General features: G+C 39.3%; 1 protein-coding gene across 2 annotated transcripts in view; it reads left to right on the top strand.

Moving 5' to 3' along the window:
* RP1 (RP1 axonemal microtubule associated) overlaps positions 1-20,445 on the top strand; it is a 655,430-nt gene that overhangs the window by 218,218 nt on the left and 416,767 nt on the right. The gene's annotated exons all lie outside the window — the stretch shown is intronic.

Below are 20,445 nucleotides of genomic sequence, written 5' to 3'. Positions count from 1 at the left end.
AGGTCCCCAGCCCAAGCCTCAGTTGGGCATTGTTTTTGTTTTGATGGCTCAGAGTGAGTATAAATGGCAATTGTTTTTGTTCTGGCCGGAAACTTTGAGGGTCTTCCCTTCCCAGATTGATTTTTTTTTTGAGTACGTAAAGAAGCCTTTTTTTTTTTGCCTCATTTCTTACCTAGCCTTAATCACTGAATGGATATTGCCTCAGACAAACTGAGACCTGAGAAAGGTCTAAGCTTAAAAAGGCCATGGTCTCCTACTGCATTGGGGCCATCTCCAGTCATTTAGATCTATGTCTTGCCACTGGACCCAGATGACTCTGGAGCAGGGAGTGAGACTGGTGACTTTGGACAGCCCTGCCTTGCTTAACTCCAATTCCCTTGCAAATCAAGACATCACCTTCCTGATGTCATTGGTCCTCTTCGAGAATGAAGGACAAGCAACAACAATTTTTCTTTGCCAAGGACAGCCCTGCTATGTACTACTCTTCATGGCATCCCTCCCAGCTTTACTGATAGGTTACTCTCATGATCTTTCTAATCTTTATTCTCTATTTATTGGTTTCTTCCCTGCTATTGCTAAACATATCCAAATCTCCCCAGTTTGAAATACCCTACCATGTCCTCAAAAATATTGTGTTCTGTCTCTTTTTTCCCAGCCAAATTCCCAGAAAAAGCTACCTATGTAATACAGAACATTATTTTGCCATTTAGGTAGTAGGGCCCTTTAAGCCATGGAAAGCAAAAGTTGGTGCTTAATCTTGCCCCAGACCTCTTTCCTCCTAAATCTAAACAATAGTGAAATGTACTTGCATAGCTCAGCATAGCCCGTACCTCCAATGCAAATGGATAAGAAAGCTTGCAATATAATTGCTGTAGATAATTATGTTTATACCAGAGACCAGGACACCTGGTCTGGTTTGTGTAATCTCTGATCTGTAATAATGGGGTGCTTGGGTGCTTGTGCTTGTACTTGTTCCCCAATTTCTCCCTAGTCTCAGAAACATTGTCTCTAACAACCATTCCCCAGCCCAAGGACACTGTGCCTAGCAGTTATTCACGCATGGGCCTCAGCATGACCCTTATCTCTCCCTGGTACAGCTACACAAAGCTGGGCTGCTCAGGCCCCAGCCCTCAGATCATGTCTCTGGAAGCCTCCCAATTCCTCAGTAAGTTCCTGTGTTGTGAGAAAGCTTTCCCTTGTTGCAGAGCATTCTTTCATCAAGACAGAGGGAGAGGGGTGTCCTTGACCAGCCTAAGAACTCTTCCTCTTGCCAGACTTCAAAGATCCATCCCCCTCCTTGTCCTGTATACTCCCTGTACTTTCCCATCCAGAGCCCCAAAGACACCTGCATCTTTGGATTACCTCATCAGTGTTCCTCGCATTTCTTTCCCATGCTCTTTTCTATATAAACCCTAGCTCGACCCCTGATGGGGGCTGCTTGATTTGGATGTAAATACCCCTGGCAGCCACACGCTAATAAATCCACATCTTAAATTACGCCTGGATCTCAAACTCGCTGATTTCTCGGTACAACACCTACACCTGTTGCCTTCACTTCCTCTCCTCTTAAGCACTTCTCAACCTTTTGTAATCTGCTTTCTTATGTTAGCACTGAAATTACTCACTCAATGTCACCAGTGTTCTATTAATAGTCACATATGACGGTCTTTTTATTAATCCTCATCCTCTTCAACCTCTCTGTGGCATTTGACGTGGTTGCCTATCTTTTCCTTCCGGATTTTCTCTTTAGATTTTCATTACTTTACACTTTTGGCTCTCCCCTTGACTGTCTGACCACTCCTCATTTCCCTTGGCTGGTTTATGATTGAATGTCATATCCCTTAACTTGTAAATGTAGCCCTAAGTCTGGGGCCCTTTCCTCTCTCTCTTAACAATTAATGACTTCAGTGTTATGGGTTTAATAATTACCTTTATGCAGAGTATTCCCAAACTTTTATATCAAGCTCTAGTCCAAGGGTGGGGAACCTGTGCCCCGAGGCCACATGTGGCCTTCTACATCCTCAAGTGTGGCCCTTTGACTGAATACAAACTTCACAGAACAAATCCTTTTATTAATGATTTATTAGTGTTTTGTGAAGTTTAGATTCAGTCAAAGGGCTGCACTGAAGGGCCTAGAGGGCCACATGTGGTCTTGAGGCCACAGGTTCCCCACCCTTGGACTAGAGCTTGATAGTCTTTCCCCTGAGATCCAGTTGTGCATCTCTGATGGTTAATTGGATATTTCAAAGTCATCATGCCCAAAACTGAACTCATTATCTTTCCCTCAGAATTTCTAGAATCCTCCTAATGGCTCGTATTCCCAAACTCAGCATAGTTTTGACTCTTTGCTTATACTCCTAATCAGTTGTTGATGATTGTTGTTTCTACCTTCACAAACTCTTTCTTGCTCAACTCTTTCCCCAGTCCAATTCATTTATCTTTTTTGGAACTGCTAAAGTGATTTTCCTAAAGCACCCCTCTGATCACATAATTACCCCATTCAATTAGCTCCAGTGCCTCCCAGTTTTTAGGATCAAATGCAGCTCCTCTATTTGTTATTTAAAGCTCTTCACAAGCACACTGCTTCCAACCTCGCCAGTTTTCTCACATATTGCTTTCCTCCATGTACTCTACATTCCAGCCTGAGTGGCTTATACTCACTTATAATACTCCATCTCCTGTGCTGCCTTTGCACTCGCTGTCCTCCATGTTGGAAGTGCTCTCCCTCCTCAAATTCACCTCTTCATCCTCTTGTTCCTTTCCAAACCCTGCTCAATTTTTTTTTTACCCTACTCAGTTTTCACCTTCTACGTGAAGACTTTCCTCATCTCCCAACTAGTAGTGTCCTCTCAAACATACATTTGTCTTGTATTTATTTTGGATGTACTTGTATATACATATTTTTTTCTCCCTCATAGATTGTAAAGTCCTTCCTTGGCACAAAATAGGTGCTTTATAAATGTTTGTTGATTGATTTTGGGGCCACAGCCTGTATTTTGACCAATATGATAATAATCCTATACAAATCAAGAGCTATGGATCATCAGCAATAGGAAGTTGGCCTCAAAGCCAAAAAGACTGGAATATAATTTCTGCCATTGATATATACTGGCTTTGTGATCTTGGAAAAGTCATTTCACCACTCTATACCCCCAAAGATTTTTAGCTACAGAAAAGGTGCTGCTATGTATTGGTGACAAAGTTTCCAATGAAATCACAAGTCTAGTCTCTGACCCTTTGTTTCATAGTTGTAGATCACCTCCCAAGTTATGGAAAAGTCAATGATAGAATTTTAAATTTTATATCCCCATATTAAACATTTTGAGCAGTTCTCCGTGCCCTTTGCTAAATGACAAATAGGCTATTATATACATTTTCTCATTTGAAACCCACAGTCTCTTGAGATAAGTATAAAGTTTGTATAATCTTCATTTTATAGATGAAGAAACCAAGATTCAGAAGGCTGGGACACTCTTAAGTTCATACCTCTAGAAAATGTTTGAGCTGAGAATCAAACCCAACTCTTTTGACTCCATATCTAATTCTTACATAATATACTCCATCTCCTGTCATCATTGCAAGCTGAGTCCAACATAGCTATTGAGTCTCTTAGACTTTCTTGAACTCTGAGTTTCTTAGGTTTCCTTGAGCCACTGATATGACTAAGCTTTAGTCTTACTGGAGGCAGGGTTATGACCAGGGCAGGACCCTAGGTGCCAACATCCTGGGAAGCCACTGTGGCAGTTCTTTGCCTCCAGTCAGTGACCCAACTGCTATTCCTCCCAATGATCCCTTCCAGATATTCTCAGGGGCCTATCAACATATCTCTTTTCCCCCAGGGCCAGCCTTCTTCCATTATCATGTGGTAATGTCATTTTTGCTGGCATTTCTCCCTTTCTTCCTTCTAGGAGCTCAAGGGATGGGGGCATTGGGAAGACTATCTGGGAGAGCACTATCCCACCTCTTGATTTGACTGCACAACACACCCAGAGAGATAGTCCTTTGTACCACTGTAATATCTCCCTCCCCCTCACCAGTACCCCAATTTAATTTGCTTTTGGAGTAAGAATTTGTAGTTATGGCTCTGCTTTAAAGATAATGCTTTAATTTCCAGGAGAAAAAGTTCCATAGCATCACCAAAGGGAGATCAGCAGTCATTGGATATCAATTATTATGACTACATTTTGCATCTACAGAGTGTCGGGAAAAGAAAAAAAATGAAGAAACCACACTATTTGTTTTTATGATTTTAAGAGGTGCTTTTAAAGTCATAAAATCTCTTCCTGTTTATAGATAAGAAAACTGAAGCCCAGGGAGGTCCTGAAGGACTTTCCTGAGGTCATACAAGTATCTGTAACAGCAAAGTTGGGAGCAGAACATATCTCCCAGATCCTGAATATTGTTCTTTCTAATTATCTATGTTGCAATTTGGCTCACTTAAAGAAACACTCCTCAAAGTACTTGTCTATACAGAATTTAAAGAAGGTTTAGGGTATGAGTATTGGTGTATTCATGAAAAAAATACCTAGCTCTAAGCCCCAGACAATCTTAGGATTATCTAAGGCAACTCTACTTTTATCAAGTTTTGAACCACTTGGTAAATGTCTCCCTGTTCCTTTTCATTTTCATTCACCTCTGAATTTCAGGTTCCAGGAACAACCAGAGAAGGTTAAGAGCAAATACTGAAATGCTGTGAGAAAGATAGTTTGTTCTTGAGGATTTTCCAGTCTAACAAACAGGAGGAAATATCAGAGGTATGCTGAGAACAAAACCTCTTTTCAAAAGAATCTCCAGCAAAATGTGTAATCTCAAAAGACTCCAGCAGTTCAGAGAAAACATTCTGCAAGATTCTTTGCTTATTTGAACCAATTATAATGTATTTTGAGTTTCTGATAAACAAGCTGTTTTAAACACTATAGTTGATTCTCACTGTTCAATCTAACTCTAACATGCTCAGTCAGTCAGCAAATATTTGTTAAATGCCTACTGTATTCCAGGCTCTGTACTAAGGGCACAAAGTAGGCAAAAATTTGTCCTTATTCTCAAGGAGCTCATAGTCCAGTGGGGGACACAATGTGCAAACAACCATGTACAGTCAAGGTATACATAAGTTTAATTTGAAATAATCAACAGAGAGAAGACAGTAAAGTTAAGAGGGAATCAGGAAAGACTTTCTTTAAAAGATAAAATTTCATCTGGGACTTGAATGAAGCTAAGGAAACCAGGAGGCAGAGATGAAGAGGGAAGAATTCAAGGCATGGGGATCAGTCAGTGAAAATGCCCAGACTTGGGAGATACAGTGTCTTGTGTGAGGAATAACAAGGAGGCCAGTGTCACTAAATTGCAGATTATATACATAATCTGCATGAGGGGGGTAGGGGTAGGAGATAAGGTATAAGAAGACTGGACAGGTGGAAAGGGATAGGTTATGAAAGGTATTGAATATCAGAGGATGTTATACAGCCAGGTGGTGAAGTGGATAGAGCATTGGACCTGGAGTTAGGAAGACCTGAGTTTAAATCCGGCCTTAGACATTTATCAGCTGTGTGATCCTGGGCAAGTCACTTAACCTCTGTCCATTTCAGTTTCCTCATCTGTAAAATGGGAATAACAATAGCATCTATTTCCCAGGGTTATGAGGATCAAATGATATAATTTGGTTATATTACCACAGTGCCTGGCAAATAGTAAGTCTTACATAAATGTTAGTTATTATTATTATTGTTGTCATGATGATAATGATGATGATGATGTTTGAAAATGAAGGCACTAGAGAACCATTGGAGTTTATTAAGTTGGGGGTGTCTGGCCTGTGCTTAAGGAAGATCACTTTGTCAGCTGAGTAGAGGATGGATTGGTATGGAGGAAGATTTGTGGCAGGCAGAACAACCAGGAGAATATTGCGGTAATCCAGGCATGATGTGATGAGGGCCTATACCAAGGTGGCAGCAGTATCAGAAAGGAGCATATGTGAGAAATGTTATGGAGTTAAAATCATCAAATCTTGGTAACAGGATGGTATGATATGCAGGTAACTGGATATGGTGGTGAGGGAGGAGGGAATGGGACGAAGATGAGATAGAGTGAAAGGAGTCAAGGATGACACCTAGGTTGTGAGCCTGCTAGAATGATGGTATCCTCAATTGTAACAGGGAACTTCTGAAGAGGGGAGGATATTGGGGAAAAGATAATGATTTGGTTTTGGACATGTTGAGTTTAGGATGTCTTCCTGGCATCTGCTTCTAGTAATTCCATGGGCACTTGGGGGTGAGAGTCCAGAGTTAAGCAGATAGGTTAAGACTAAATAAATAGATCTGAGAATCATCCATGTAGCAATGACAATTGAATCCATGGGAGCTGATGAGATGACCAAGTAATACAGCATAGGAGAAGAGAAGAGGGTCCAGGACATCCACAGTTAGCAGGCATAACCTGGATGACGATCCAGCAAGGGAGACTGAGGAGAAGCCTGAGGTAAGGGGAACATTAGAGTACAGTACACTCCATTGGTATATAGCAACGTCAAGAAATTGAGAGCAAGGCTTTCAGCCTGTTGGGTTGACCCCATGAGTTGGATTTACAGGATCACATGGAGAAGAATTGCACCAAATAATAGAGTATGGATGAGCTGTGATCTGTATAACTGGAGGGAGCTGTCTACATCAATGAGGTCACAGATTTGTGGAATATCACAGTATGGTCTGGGAGGTGGAACTGGGTCACTCACTAGTTATCTCTAACTAGTAGCTGCTGTTCCCACTAATGAACAATGCAGAACTCTACAATCACAGTCTCAGTACAAATTTATAACCATTTGTTTTGTGTTGAAGTTCCCCCATAATAACTCTGGTAGTTCTACGTTACAGTTTTGGAAATCTATACTTTTGGGTTTGTTTTTCCTCATTCACTCAAGATTTCCTCATTCTGACTCCTTATATCATGACCTAGAAAACAACAATTTTTTCAGCATCATCCATGTAGCCTGCTGTTCACTTCCCACATCTTTCCCCCCCCAATATACTTCTTTCTCTTTCAAAGCCCCTACCTTTATCTTGAAGAAGAGATGAAAGCACTGTACCTTGGTCTTCAAATCCTTTGGTTTCCTGTTCAGGACCTCAGTTTCTTTCCACATTATCATACATCCATTAATCAGCAGGGGAGGTTAGCAGTCATTGTGCTTAAGAAAAGATAAAGGATTTCCACTGTATTTCTGATAAGTTCTGAAGAAAACAGTATACCTTCCAAAGGCCATGCTAGGACTGCATATAAGCTGTCTTTGTATCTCTCAGAAAAGAATCACCATTAACTCTTATCTATTTCCTTCAGCTGTGAGGGGCAGCAAGGTGGCACAGCAGATAGAACATTAGGCCTACAGTCAGGAAAGACTGAGTTCAAATCTGCCTTCAGACACTTGCTAGCTCAGTGATCCTGGGCAAGTCAATTAACTTTGTTTGCCTTTTCTCATTTAGAGAACAAAATGGAAAACCACTCCAGTATCTTTGCTAAGAAAACCCCAAATGTGGTCACAAAGAATCATGAAGAGTCAGACATGACTGAAACGAATGAACAACAGCAATCTCTTTTTCTTAGTGTTTCTAATAGGTTTCCTTGTACTGGCTGTCTAAAAATTACTTTAATCATTTAGTGTAGCAAGGGATGTTGCTAATTTAGAACATCTAAAATTCACCCTTAATGAAAAAAGTCTAATGTCCTGCATTAGGCTTCTGTAAGTCTGATAAGTCTAACTTCCAGGGATGTCTGTAAGTCCCAAAGTCCAAATTTCTATTTATTCCCTTTCTTCTCTGTGTCATTCAGAGCTCCTGATACTAGTTTTGACCCCTTTTGATCTCTCCATAACCTTTTTTTCCCCCCTCTGTCTTCTATCATGGATTATTTCTTCCATCTTGTACTGGTGATGACACGATTCCTCCTGTCCCCCAGCCTAGTTGATGTAATCACAGAAAGGGGCAGAAAGTAGAGGTAAAGTATAAATTGTTCAAGTGTAAAGATGATTGACTTTTTATGCCATCACAAAGCGTGAAGAAATCTTCCTGTTGGAATTGGAAGGATGATTCGCCATTGCTTGGCTGAGGATTGGGCCCTACACAAGAATCCTTTAAAACATTAAGCTTGTGAGCACTAGACGTAATTGATGCAGTAAATGCTTTCCTCAGCTTTGTGGAGCATGACCCCTGTGCTTCTCTACAGAAATAGTGGGCATTCCTCTTCCTTCTTTCTACTCATGTTGTTTGACAGCAGAGCTACTCACCTAGTGGGAGACATCACATCCAGCAGAGACAAAAAGATATATAGATTGACAGATCAGGAAGTGGCTCCAAGGAGCATGACCCTTGGCAGCAGAGAAGAGAGTCAATCATAGATTTAAGTCCCATACCTGTTGAGAACTGAACTTCAGAGAGGAACAGGCCCAGAGAGCTCAATTACAATTTGTACCCCATACTGAATCTGCATGGGTGTTCAGCATGAATATATTATGAAAGAGGGGACAATGGATCTCTGTGGTGCCATATGCATGAGTTACTTTGGCTACATGTGTTCCCTATGAGCATATCTCATTTCTAATGTATTTTAAGTTTGTGTTCAATCTTCCAACTGATGCTCTATATATTTGTTGGAGAGTACACCCAAGTTTGATGGAGGAATATTGTTTAGCTACTGTCTTTACTATGGAATCTTAGTAAATACTTTGTCTTTTAGCTAATTATGTCTAAGAAGTAGACTCCCAGAAGAAGCTTCACACACACACACATACACACACACACACACACACACATACACACACACACACACACACAAACAAATGAAAAACTTTTTGTTCTCTGAAATAAGCAGGAACACAACATTCTCTACTGGTCTAGAACCTTCTTTTCCTATTCATTTGTCCTGTAATATTAGTATTCTTCATTTTAGAAAAGTTCTCATATAGAAAAGTTTTCTACATCTTCTACATTTCAATGCTATCTTTTGTAGAATCCCCTGATAACTTTCTCTGAAAACTGGTATAGTAATTTACTTGTTTACTGAATTTCAGATCTTTGTGGAATGCTCCCTTCAAACTATGTTTCTGCTTTCTTTTTGTTTCTGATAATCCACTTAGGTATTAGCATTTATCACTTGTTACACATTATATGTGGCAATGTGTTATCATTTCATTGTAAAGGACAGCTTTCTACATTCCTAAGTTTAATCATTGTGATCTTTCAGAAGTTTATCATCACTTATTGCTTAAGAACTGAAAAAGCATTTTTTTTTCCAAAAAAGAAACTGAAGAGACAAGATTTTTGGATATTTCCTCACATCTTTAAAAAGAGCAAGTTGAATCATAATTCCTCGGTGTTCTATTTTGAGTTGTCATGATTTTAAAGTTAAATGGAGCTGATTCAGAAATGCTCTTTCCCTAAAACTTTAACTGTCATCAGTGGTATTTGGTCTGAAGTAGGGAGGTTCCTTAGAAAATTTGCTATTGATTTTCTATGGAGTCCAAAGTAAAAAGAAGAACAAGACAGGTTTTCAGACAGGACTGTCTATGAAAGACACAATGCTTTATAGGAAAAGGTGTTAGGGCAGGAAATAAGGTCTTGTCTTCTCCAAATGCTCACCCTCACTTCTGTGAATCCTGAATACAATTTACATGCTTCTTCCTGGAATCCATATAAGATCAAACTTTTCTGTCCTCAAGTACCAACTCTCTTACCACTCTCTGAGGATGATCTTACTCTTAATTTTGTCAAGGAAATTGACCCTGACATCAAATTCTTATCCTTCATTCTTCTTAACTTTTTTAAAGTTCTCTTCCTCTCCCTTAGTCTCAGAGATTGAGGTAGTCCTTTCTAAAACTAATACCTCCATCTACATCCTTGATCCCATTCCTCTTCTTTCTTCCATGATCTTGCTCTAATGGTCATATACTTGTAAATTTCTAGTTTCTCCACTGTTTCTTTCAACTGGCTTCTCCCTGCCTACCCCCAACCCCTCTACCTACTAGCATACCTAGGTTTCACCTATCTGAAACAAACAAAAACAAAAACAAACCCTTTCTTTTAGTCCATTCCATCATACTAAAATCTTCTCCTCTTCACAAACATTTAGAAACAGTAGTCTACATTTATTGCTTCCACTGGTTTACCATCCATATACTCCTTAGCCTTTGCAATCAACTTTTTGTTCTAACCACTAAAAAGGTTTTTCCAAAACCAGCAATGACCAATTTATTGCTAAATCTATTGCCTTATTTTCTCATTCTATTTGTTATTTCTCTAGCACATGACCCTGTGGATTACATCTTCTTAAAATCTTCCCTTTCTTGGCCTCTGTGACACTGGACTTTCACAGTTCAGAGGCAGCTGGGTGGTCCAATGGATAGAACACCAGGTCTGGAGTCAAGAAGAATTGAGTTCAAATTTAGCCTCAGTCACTTACTGGCTGCGTGACCCTGGGCAAGTCAATTAGCCTCTGTCTGCCTTCATTTCCTCAGTTACAAAATGGGCATAATAAGAGCACCTACCTCACAAGGTCATTGTGAAGATCAAATGAGATAATATTTGCAAAATGCTTAGCCAATGCCTGATATTTAGGAGGGTATGGGATATTTAAGGAGGACCAGCACTTCTGGTATTAGGGCTTGACAAGCTCTTTTCAAGGCAGCCTTGAAAATGGACATTTTTGGTGTCCATCTGTTACCCAACTCTCACCTATGGCTCTAAGAAACTATAGAATTCACAGCAGCCCAACCCTGGTAAAACTGTCTTGGCAGACTAGCTAAACCAGGTTGAGGTCTCAAACCTGCTAGTGAGTTAGGGGGATGTCTACTCCAAGTATGTGAAGACTTCTCCTGGTAGAATGGGTGGATGAGAACAATTTATTCCAATGGCCATTAAGACAGCTGAACTTGGTTAGAATGCTTAGAACTTGGTTAGACATTGAAGATATCAAGTCATCCACTGCATCTCGAGCCATCACCAGTCATCTTGACTTTTGTCCTGCCATTGGGCTTTGATGACTCTGGAAGAGAGAATGAGTCTGATGACTTTGTGTAACTCTGCCTTACTTAAATCCAATTCACAGGCAAGTCAAGCCATCACTTGTGATGTCACTGGTCCTTTTTGAAAAGGAAGGACAAACAAAAACAGCCCGGAACCTAGTAGGCACTATATAAATGCTTATTTCTTCATCTCTTCCCTAGTTTACTTACTTTGCTTCTAAGTGTTTTTTTTCCCTCTATCTCCATTCCTGGATCTTTATATTTCTTCCCTCTGTTAAAAATGGGGATCCTCCAACTGTCCTTGGCCTACTTATTTTCTCTCTCTAGATCAATTCCATTGACTATTTCATATATTTCTCTGGTTACAATGATCATTTCTATGCATATGATTCTCAAATATGCAACCATTCCTCCTATCCCCAACTTCTTCCCAGAATGCTTGTGCTGTATTTCCAGTATAAACTTCTAGGTATCTCTACCTGCATGCTCCACTGATAACTCATTCATACTGGACTCATAATTTTCTCACTAAACCTTTCCCATTCAACTTTTCATATACTTGCAATCACTTTTGATTCTTTTCTCTCCTTTCCCCTTTTTATCCCATGAGTTGCCAAGTCATATCAACTCCACTTCTGGAATGGCTTTGCCATCTGCCCCCTTCACTCACGTCCCACTGCTGGCATAATTGTTTCAATGCTAATCCTGTTCCAGCTTGACTGGATCAGTCATTCCCAAACTCTCTCTGTATTTTTTCATTTATTCTTTTTATTGTAGGTATTTGTGTCTGTATATTTCCTCACTATGTTTACTGTATATTAAACACCTCCCAGAAAAATCTTTGGTAGATGTAACTGAATCCTTATAGAATCTCCTCCAACTAATCTTCTCCCATGTATATATCATGATTACATAAGATATCTTGTAAGAGGCTATAGAAGAAATAACTATCCAGTGATTCTAATTATCATTATCAAACAGAACATAAAATAGGGAGAAAAGTGTTTACTAGAGGTGTTCCCTGCTGTCACGTATGATGTCCTAAGCAGAATTCAGATGAGAAAAGGATTGCTTATAACTTTGGAGGTTTTCCTGATAGCATGTTAATATGATCAAATCCCAGGAATATTATCCTCTCTAAGGAATTCCACAGGTTCTAAAAAAGATAGTTCTAACAATTGACACAGGAAAATAAAGGGATGAGGAATGACTGTTACCCTTAGTGTAATATACAACACATTAAGTTACTGTATCAGTACTTGTATCTTGGAAAGTTAGGTATTGTAGATGAATGATGAGTGGGTTTGGAATTGAATGGGTAAATAGAGCAAGCCGAATTGAATTTGGAAAATTGTGCAACATTTTCAGTGATCCTGAGCTGTTCTCTGACACACAAACCTTTCTTTTCAATATCACTGTTCTCTTAGATGATGCTGTATGACTACAAGTCATGGAATATCACTATCTCTAAAGAATCAATATTATGACACATAACAAAGGGCAATGGTGAATCATGCAATCATAGAATCTCTGAGTTGGAAGAAACTCAGAGGACATTTCATGCAACCCATACCAGAACAAGAATCCTTTCTATTACATATCCAACAAGATGGCATAAAGACCTTCATTGATGGGAACCCACAACCTCCGAAGGCACCAGTTCCAATTGTAGATAATATTGTGAGGCAGTTTCTAAAGTTTCTAAAGACTTCAGGTCTAAATCTGCCTCTTTGAAACCTCCACTCATTGCTACCAGTTCTTCCTCTAGGGATTAACTAGAACAAGAGCTTGGTAGTTGAAAATAGACTATATAATGTATTACCAAGATGGACTGGCATGTAAGAATGAATGAATGAAAAAGTAGTTATTAGACACTTACTATGTGTTTCCCAAGCACTGTGGGAAGTACAGGGGATGCAAATATATACAAAAGTGAGATGGTCCCTGCCCTTAAGAAAGACTACAAATATTGGGCAGTAGTGACCAAGGGTGTTTTGGTCTGGGATGTAGCAGGGGTAATGAGTGGAGCCATAGGGAAGTTGATTAATATGTCCTTTCCAGTATTGATTCAATTACCATTCTCAGAGAAAGAGTGGGAGATGGTAGCACATATGGTAAAAAGATAGCTGGAAGAATGTTCTTGTGGTCAGGGGCAATTTAGATAGGTGAGTTTCTGAGTTGGCCCTCACTGGCTCATCAACTGTATAGCTTCACAGTGGGGATTCCAGACCTGAATGTATTATGTCTCTCAGGCAATGGTTTCTGGGATGGTTAAGTTGGCTGGCTGGAAGTCAAGTAAGTGTTATTGAATTCAATTCAATTAAATAAGCATTTATTAAGTGTTTTGCAAGTCACCCAGACACCTAATCCAGCTTCCAGATACTTGCAGTCATCATCCAGGGAGGTGCTTCCTGTGGACAAAGGGCCAGCCAACCAACTGTTTCTCACAGGGCAGGAAAGCCAACCTAAATAAAGCATCTTGACAGAGATAAAGGAGGTAGTATGTGCTAGGCAAGTTGAGCCATCATCTCCTTGACAACCATCTCTCCTCAGACTCTGATGGAGAAAGTCCAGCACACAGAACTTAAGGGCTTTGAGAGTAGCTATGTCCCTCATGATACAGCCATCATGAAGAGAGAAATCACTGCAGAGAAAGGGTCCACTTTCCTCATCACCACCAGCACTAACCCTTGACCAACTGTCACCAACAATTCAATGCAGTTCAATAAACATTAAGCACCTACTATGTGCCAGGCACTCTGTTAAGTTCTGGGAATACAAATAAGAGAACGAAAGGCAGTCCCACCCACAACATATAAAAGGAAGCTGGAAGGGTGGGGATGCGGAGGAAAGGATACTAGGGAGTACCTGTCATGGGAGTATCTTGTTCTGGAAGTTTAGAAAAAGCAGAGCTATAGATGGAGAGTGGAGTGAGTTGCAAAGTCCAGGTCCAGCCTAGCTCTATGAAGGAAAGCTTTAGCTGGAGTTTGGTGCTCCAAAAGGCAAATAGACACAAGAATTCTGGGAGTAGCAGCACTCCTCACACCACAAGTCCTGCTCTCAACTTGGCCTTCATAGTCATCATTTGGAGAGGTGGTGCCTCCTGGTCATCCTCACCAAATGTCAAACTCGTTGAAGCATCAAGGCATCCTAAGGGAGTGCCAGAAAGTAGCATATGGCAGTACAGTCAAACCACCATCACCACCATCTTGATAGCATCTCCTCTGAGATGTTGATGTAAATAGCCCAAAGAACTTTTGGAATAACAATGACTGTATCCCAGCATCCACAGTCCTCATTCCAGGAAGTAAGCCATGTGGAGATGTAGCTTGACAGCTACTCCTACAGGTGATAGAGCCACATCTATTGGAGACTCAAAAAAAAAAAAAGAATTCTTGCTGCCAAAGTCCTTGGCACCTTCAAATGGTTCAACATTGGAAACTGCTATGATTTTATTGCTAGAAATGATGTTAAAGAAGAGACATCACAGTGCTTTGTCACTGTACCCTAAGGACCATTGGACTATTCCATGCAGCTAAAACATTCCATATGTGTTTTCTCCCCCCTTAAAATGTTAGTTCCTTGAGAGCAGAGACTGTCTTACTTTTTTATGTATATACCCAGGGCTTGGCCCAGTGTTTTGAACGTAGTAATCACTTAATAATAATAGCTTCATTCATTCATTCATGCAGACAAAATGAAATGTATGAAATGGAAAAGGAAGTGGGCCAGTCATGTGGGAAAAGTGTGGTACAGTCATACAGACAGTTCCTGACATTTGCACTGATAACCACAAAATACCTAAAGGAAGCTTGCATATTGGGGCAATGTTCTATGGAGCATATATGACAGAACATAGACAAAAAGCACACCAGATAGAAGGAATGTGTGGGATATAGATGATTGATAAAGTCAATAAGAGGCAGTTAGGTGGCACAGTGGATAAAATGCTGGATCTGGAGTCAGGAAGTTCTGAATTCAAACCCAGCATCAGACACTTACTAGCTGTGTGACCCTAGTAAGTAATTTAATCTCTGTTTGTCCACTTCCTCATCTGTAAAATGGGGATGATAATAGCACCTACCTCCCATTTGTAAGGACCAGGTTAGATAACAATTACAACATGCTTAGCACGGTGCCTGGCACATAGTAAGCTCTATATAAGTTTTAGCTATTTTTATAATTATATTTACATTGATGAAATAATGAGAATATCAATCCGTAAGCATCATTCTTCCCTATTAGATTTTAAGCATCTTGAGATTGAGGTCTATGTCAAGTCTATTTTTGTATCCTCAGCAGCTAGCACGGAGCACTACTTAGAGCAAGCTCTTAAATGAGTGTTCAGTTGAAATGGAAACCCCCTACATTGGCCATTATATGATATTAATTTGTCTCTACTGTCATGCTGTTTTATAATTGTTCATGTGTTGTGATCATGCTTGTTTGTTCCCTCTCCCCAAATAGACTATAAATGCCTTGAGGGCAGCTAATTTGTCTTCTTTTTCTTATCAATCAACAAAGCCTTGTCTAGTGCTCTGAACATAGAGAGCACTCCAAAAATGTGTTTGACTGGTTACCTGAGACCTTTTTTTCCGGAACATTGGACCAGCTATATGACCCTGGGCAAATCTCTTTTGCTCAGGTTCCTTATCTACATTATTTTGATAATGATAGAAGAGGTTGTTCTGATGAGATGGCATACTTGGAAACAACTTTCAGGGTAGAAAAATGCCAGGCAGTTTTATTTTTGTTGGTTCAGTAAAGTTTAAATTAATGAAATTTCCAACCTTGGAACTTTTAGGGGAAATCTTTTTAATATTTTCTGACATAATGCACAAACATCTAGACCTTGACTAAAAGAAAAGGCAAAGCATAGTTTTTCAAGTTTATTTTGTTTTGATGGAATAAATACTTTTTTCTAAAGTTATTAAATGAATTTCTTTAAAGGAAATAATAATTTCCCATTGTCTTTCATAATAATTATAGATACATATTCCCAAATTTCCTTCCAATGCTCTCTTGTCCTAATGATATTAACAAGTGAGAGGAGATGATGTGATGGGGTGCAACCTCCTTGGTTAACAGAGGCTTTCCCTAATCTTTTGCATTGAACTCTCACTCTTCCAGTTTTTTTCTTGATAATTGTATCTTATGGCAGCAGTGCTGCATATGTTCCTAAAGAATTCAATTAAAAAAATCTCTTGAGTTCATACATCTCATTTGTCCCTTACTTTTCTAATGACATTATGATGAATTTCTGCATAATGGAACATACCTTTTTAAACAGGATCACATTATCTTAAACTTAAGAGTCAAAAGGGACCTCAGAAATTATCTAGCCCTAACTCCTTCATTTTCTGGAGAGCGTACTGAGGCTCAAAGAAAATTAAGGGACCTTAGGGTCATACATGTAGTATATTGCTGAGTTGGGATTTGAACCTTGGTCCTCTGACTCTTTAGAGCCAATATTTCATGCTGCCATTGTCCATAATAATGCATCATCTGGTGACTACCTCTCTGGTAAGCCAATCAGAGCCTACTCAGGCTGGTCCTCTGATAATAGATATGCAATCAGTCATCAAGGTCATATTTAAAACCTTCCTTGCTTAATAAGACCTACCAAAACTTGTATTCCAATATAGCTTTTGAGAACCCATGGTTGCCTTAGGACCATGAGGAGGCACTGGACTAAATCTCCAGTGGAGAATGCACATCAAAGAGCTATGATTTTATATGTATGTGCATACATACACACATACAGGGATAAGGACTAAACCTATGATTTATTTCATTGATAAAAGAGGCTACTGGTGATAAACTTACTCTGTTAAAGCAGGTTGGAACTTCTTTTCTTCAATTTATAATTTTAGAGTTGCCTTAAAACTCGGAGAGGTTGGTACTTTTACTAGAGTCACACAAACAGTATGGGCCAAAAGTGGGACTAAACTCAGGTCTTTCTGGCTCTCACACCTCTCTATCCATCATGCCACATTGCCATTCTTTTCACATGGCATATAATTATTCATCCAGTTCATGTAAAGACCTGTCACAGGCTAATGAGAAGATAGGATGATATCATCCTATTTTACTACCTGAATATCGGTCAGTAAACATTTATTAAGCACTTAATGTGTACCGGATACTATACTAAGTGCTGTGGATGCAAAAAGAGGCACAGATTAAACCCTCAAGGAACTCATAATCTAATGGGGTATCTAAAATAGAAGAAATTAGGTTGCTTAGCACATTCCTGGAGACGGTTTTATGATACATTAGATGACAAAGTTTGGGGACTGTGTGGAGTGTCAGTTTAGGGAATGTAAATATTTAAAAAGCACTGTGAAGTGAAACCCTTTAGGAGGTATTTCTGGCCAAGATACAGCTAAGGGGTACAGTGGATTTAGAGCTGAGCTTAGTTGGCTGGGTGGCTATGGACAAGTGACTTCACCCTTGTTTGCCTCAATTTCCTCTGTAAAATCTGTGAAATGAGGATAGTAACAGCACCTACTTCTCAGAGTCATGAGAATAAAATGTGACAATAATTGTAATATATTTTATTGTATTTTAATATAATTGTAATATGATATAATTGCACCGCAATATAATAATAATTGTAAAGCATGCTAAGGCATATTGCCTGGCACATAGTCAGTACTATATAAATGTTGGTGATGATGATGATGATGATGATGATGATGATAATGATGTAATGTCTGCCTGAACAGGAAGCATTCCAATACTAACAACACTCTGACATTTGTACTAGACTGAAGAATGGTCAAAAAATCTGATGAGAAACTAGAGTTAATGATTTCTTCCACATCAGAAGTGTGTAGTAAGTCAGTCAGAAGAAGCTTGAGGGCAGTAGAAAATGAAGCCTGCTTGTTAGCACAGGTTAGCCTCCTTGGTGACCAGAGATTTTCAGGGACATATGTAGCTCACAAAACTCTGTGTCCACAGTCAGCAAGAGTGAAGGGCCCACTCAACGATGCCCTAGAATGGTAAGAAAACCCCAAGATGTGGACGTTGGAAGCCCTGCTAGCCTCAGTGAGTAGTGGCAGCACAGTGTGGCAATGGTACACTCCAGGCCTAGGGGTTCTAATGACCCTGACCCTGTTCTGAGAAACCTGAGAGGGCTCTGAAGAGCCATTTCTCTGAATCCCAAAGATCCAGGTGGGGGAGCAAACCCCAGGAGATGAGGAACCAAGAGTCCCAGGGTGAGATCACCCCAACAATAGCAGCGGGTGGAGCCTGGCCATTGTGCAAAGTTGCAGAGATGTGTAAATCAAAGGAAATATGTATCAACTAGCATCTAAAATTATACCAAACTTAAAGCTCCTCCAGAATAAACTCATAACTTAATAAGACAGTAAGAATTACTAGAAAAATATCAAAAGATTGAAAAAATAAAGAAGAAATTGTAAAATATCTGATACAAAAAACAACTCACCTGGAAAACAGATCAAGGAGAGATATTTTAAGAATTACTGAATTTTGTGAAAACCACAGTTAAAAAAATAAAAGCCTAAGGATTGTATTTCAAGAAATTCTAAATGAAAGCTGGCCAGTCTATTTGAATCAGAGAACAAAGTGAAGATGGAAGAAATTCACCAATCACCTGACAGATGCCCCAAAAGGAAAAGTCCCAGGAATGTCAGCCAAAATCCAGAGCTCCCATATCACAGAAAAAGAAATGCTTCAAGAATCCAGAAAGAAGCAGTTCATGTAATAAGGGGCCGCAGTCAGAATCGTCATAGACCCAGCAGCTTATAGCATAAATGAGAGAAGATCTTGGAATACAATATTCCAAAAGGCAAAAGTAATCAGCTTACTACCAAGAACAATAGCCTGCAAACAAAGCTGAATGTAATCTGAAAACAGAAAAAAAAAATAGACCTTTTAGATGACTATCAAGCATCTTTAGATATGACCAGAACTGAGTAGGAACTTTGAAATACAAATACAGGATTGTAAAGAAACCTAGAAAAATAAAATTTGTAAATAAAAAATAAATTTATTTGTGCAACTGAAAAGAACTGCTTGATGAAGTAGTTCCAGTATTCTAATGGAGGAGAGGAAGCTGAAGTCTCTTAAGAACCTTATTATTTTCAAAGGGTATGGAGGGAATTAAATAAGAAAAAAAAAACAAATATGGAAGTCTTGGGGGGATGGATTAATTCTCTTCTGAGGGCTTGAAGAAGGGAAAGGAAAGCATAAAAAGAGGAATCCACTTGTGTAGAAAGAAGAAGAAGGGGTAAAACTTGCTATTTCTCATCAGTGGAGTCTGTGAGAAGACTATACAAACATGAAAGTAAGGATTCAGGAAATAATTAGATTTGCAGAGGTATGTTAGTAAGTGGATTTCCATTAAAATGTATCCAAACCACATTTTAAAGTTTAATCTACAATGTCAACATATTCTCTGCCACTTTCTTAATTCTAGACTATTTACAAAACGTAAGTGAAGCCATACTTTGTTGGATTTACTGATTTCTAGGTAAAATGCTCACCTCAGAAATTGAACAATGAGTTCTCCCAAGCCATTCGGAGCTGGCTTCAACATACCCCTGGAACCTTCCTCTTATATCAAATAGAAGCAGGACTGAAGGCAAGGCAAGTCAACAAGCACTTGTTAAGCACTTGTCGCGTGAATGCTAGGAATGCAAGTATAAACATTCTAATGGTGGAAGATAACACACGCACAAAAAGCTGAAAAGGTGGGAAGAGATGAAGGTTCCTTGAGAAGGGGTATTGTCAAGATGGTTGAAGAGAATCAAAAGTACATCCTGGAGAGATTACACATACACACACACACACACACACACACACACACACACATATACACACAGAGTTTTGTGTAGAAATACATCAAATTGCAAAACAAAGTACCTGATCGTAAAGGGGGAAAGTGAAAAAGAAAAGAAAAAACAACAACAACCTAGAATCCAAGGTGCTATCTCAGGTTGCTGTTAGACATTTGGCAGATGAAGTTGTACTATGTAAATGTAATGCAATATTGAGTCATAAAAAATGACAAAACCTAACTCCAGAGAACTCTGGGTTGTATGAACTGGTGTAGAGTGAAGTGAGCAGAACCAGGAGGACAATTTAGACAAAGATAACAACAACATGAAGTAAAACAACTTTGACATATGGTACAATGATTAACCATTTGTCTTTAGGATCTACGTTGAAGAATGTCATCCGTCTCCTGACAGAGAGGTGATTGGTATGTGGTGTGGAAAGAGTTATTTTTTTTTGGACATAGCCACTGTGTGGATACATTTTACTTGATTATGTTCATTTGTTTACAAGTATTTTTTAAAAATTATTAGTCTCAGTTAATAGGGGTTGAGGTTAATAGGAGTTATGCCTAAAAAAGAAGGCCCTTGAAACATTTTTTACGATGTACAGAAGAAAATAGAAGGAAGTTCAGAAGG

Source organism: Phascolarctos cinereus, unplaced genomic scaffold, assembly GCF_003287225.1.
Source record: "Phascolarctos cinereus isolate Bilbo 61053 unplaced genomic scaffold, phaCin_HiC Scaffold_4;HRSCAF=312, whole genome shotgun sequence".
In the NCBI taxonomy this organism is placed as follows: Eukaryota; Metazoa; Chordata; class Mammalia; order Diprotodontia; family Phascolarctidae; genus Phascolarctos; species Phascolarctos cinereus.
This window is presented reverse-complemented; position numbering and strand designations above follow the sequence as displayed.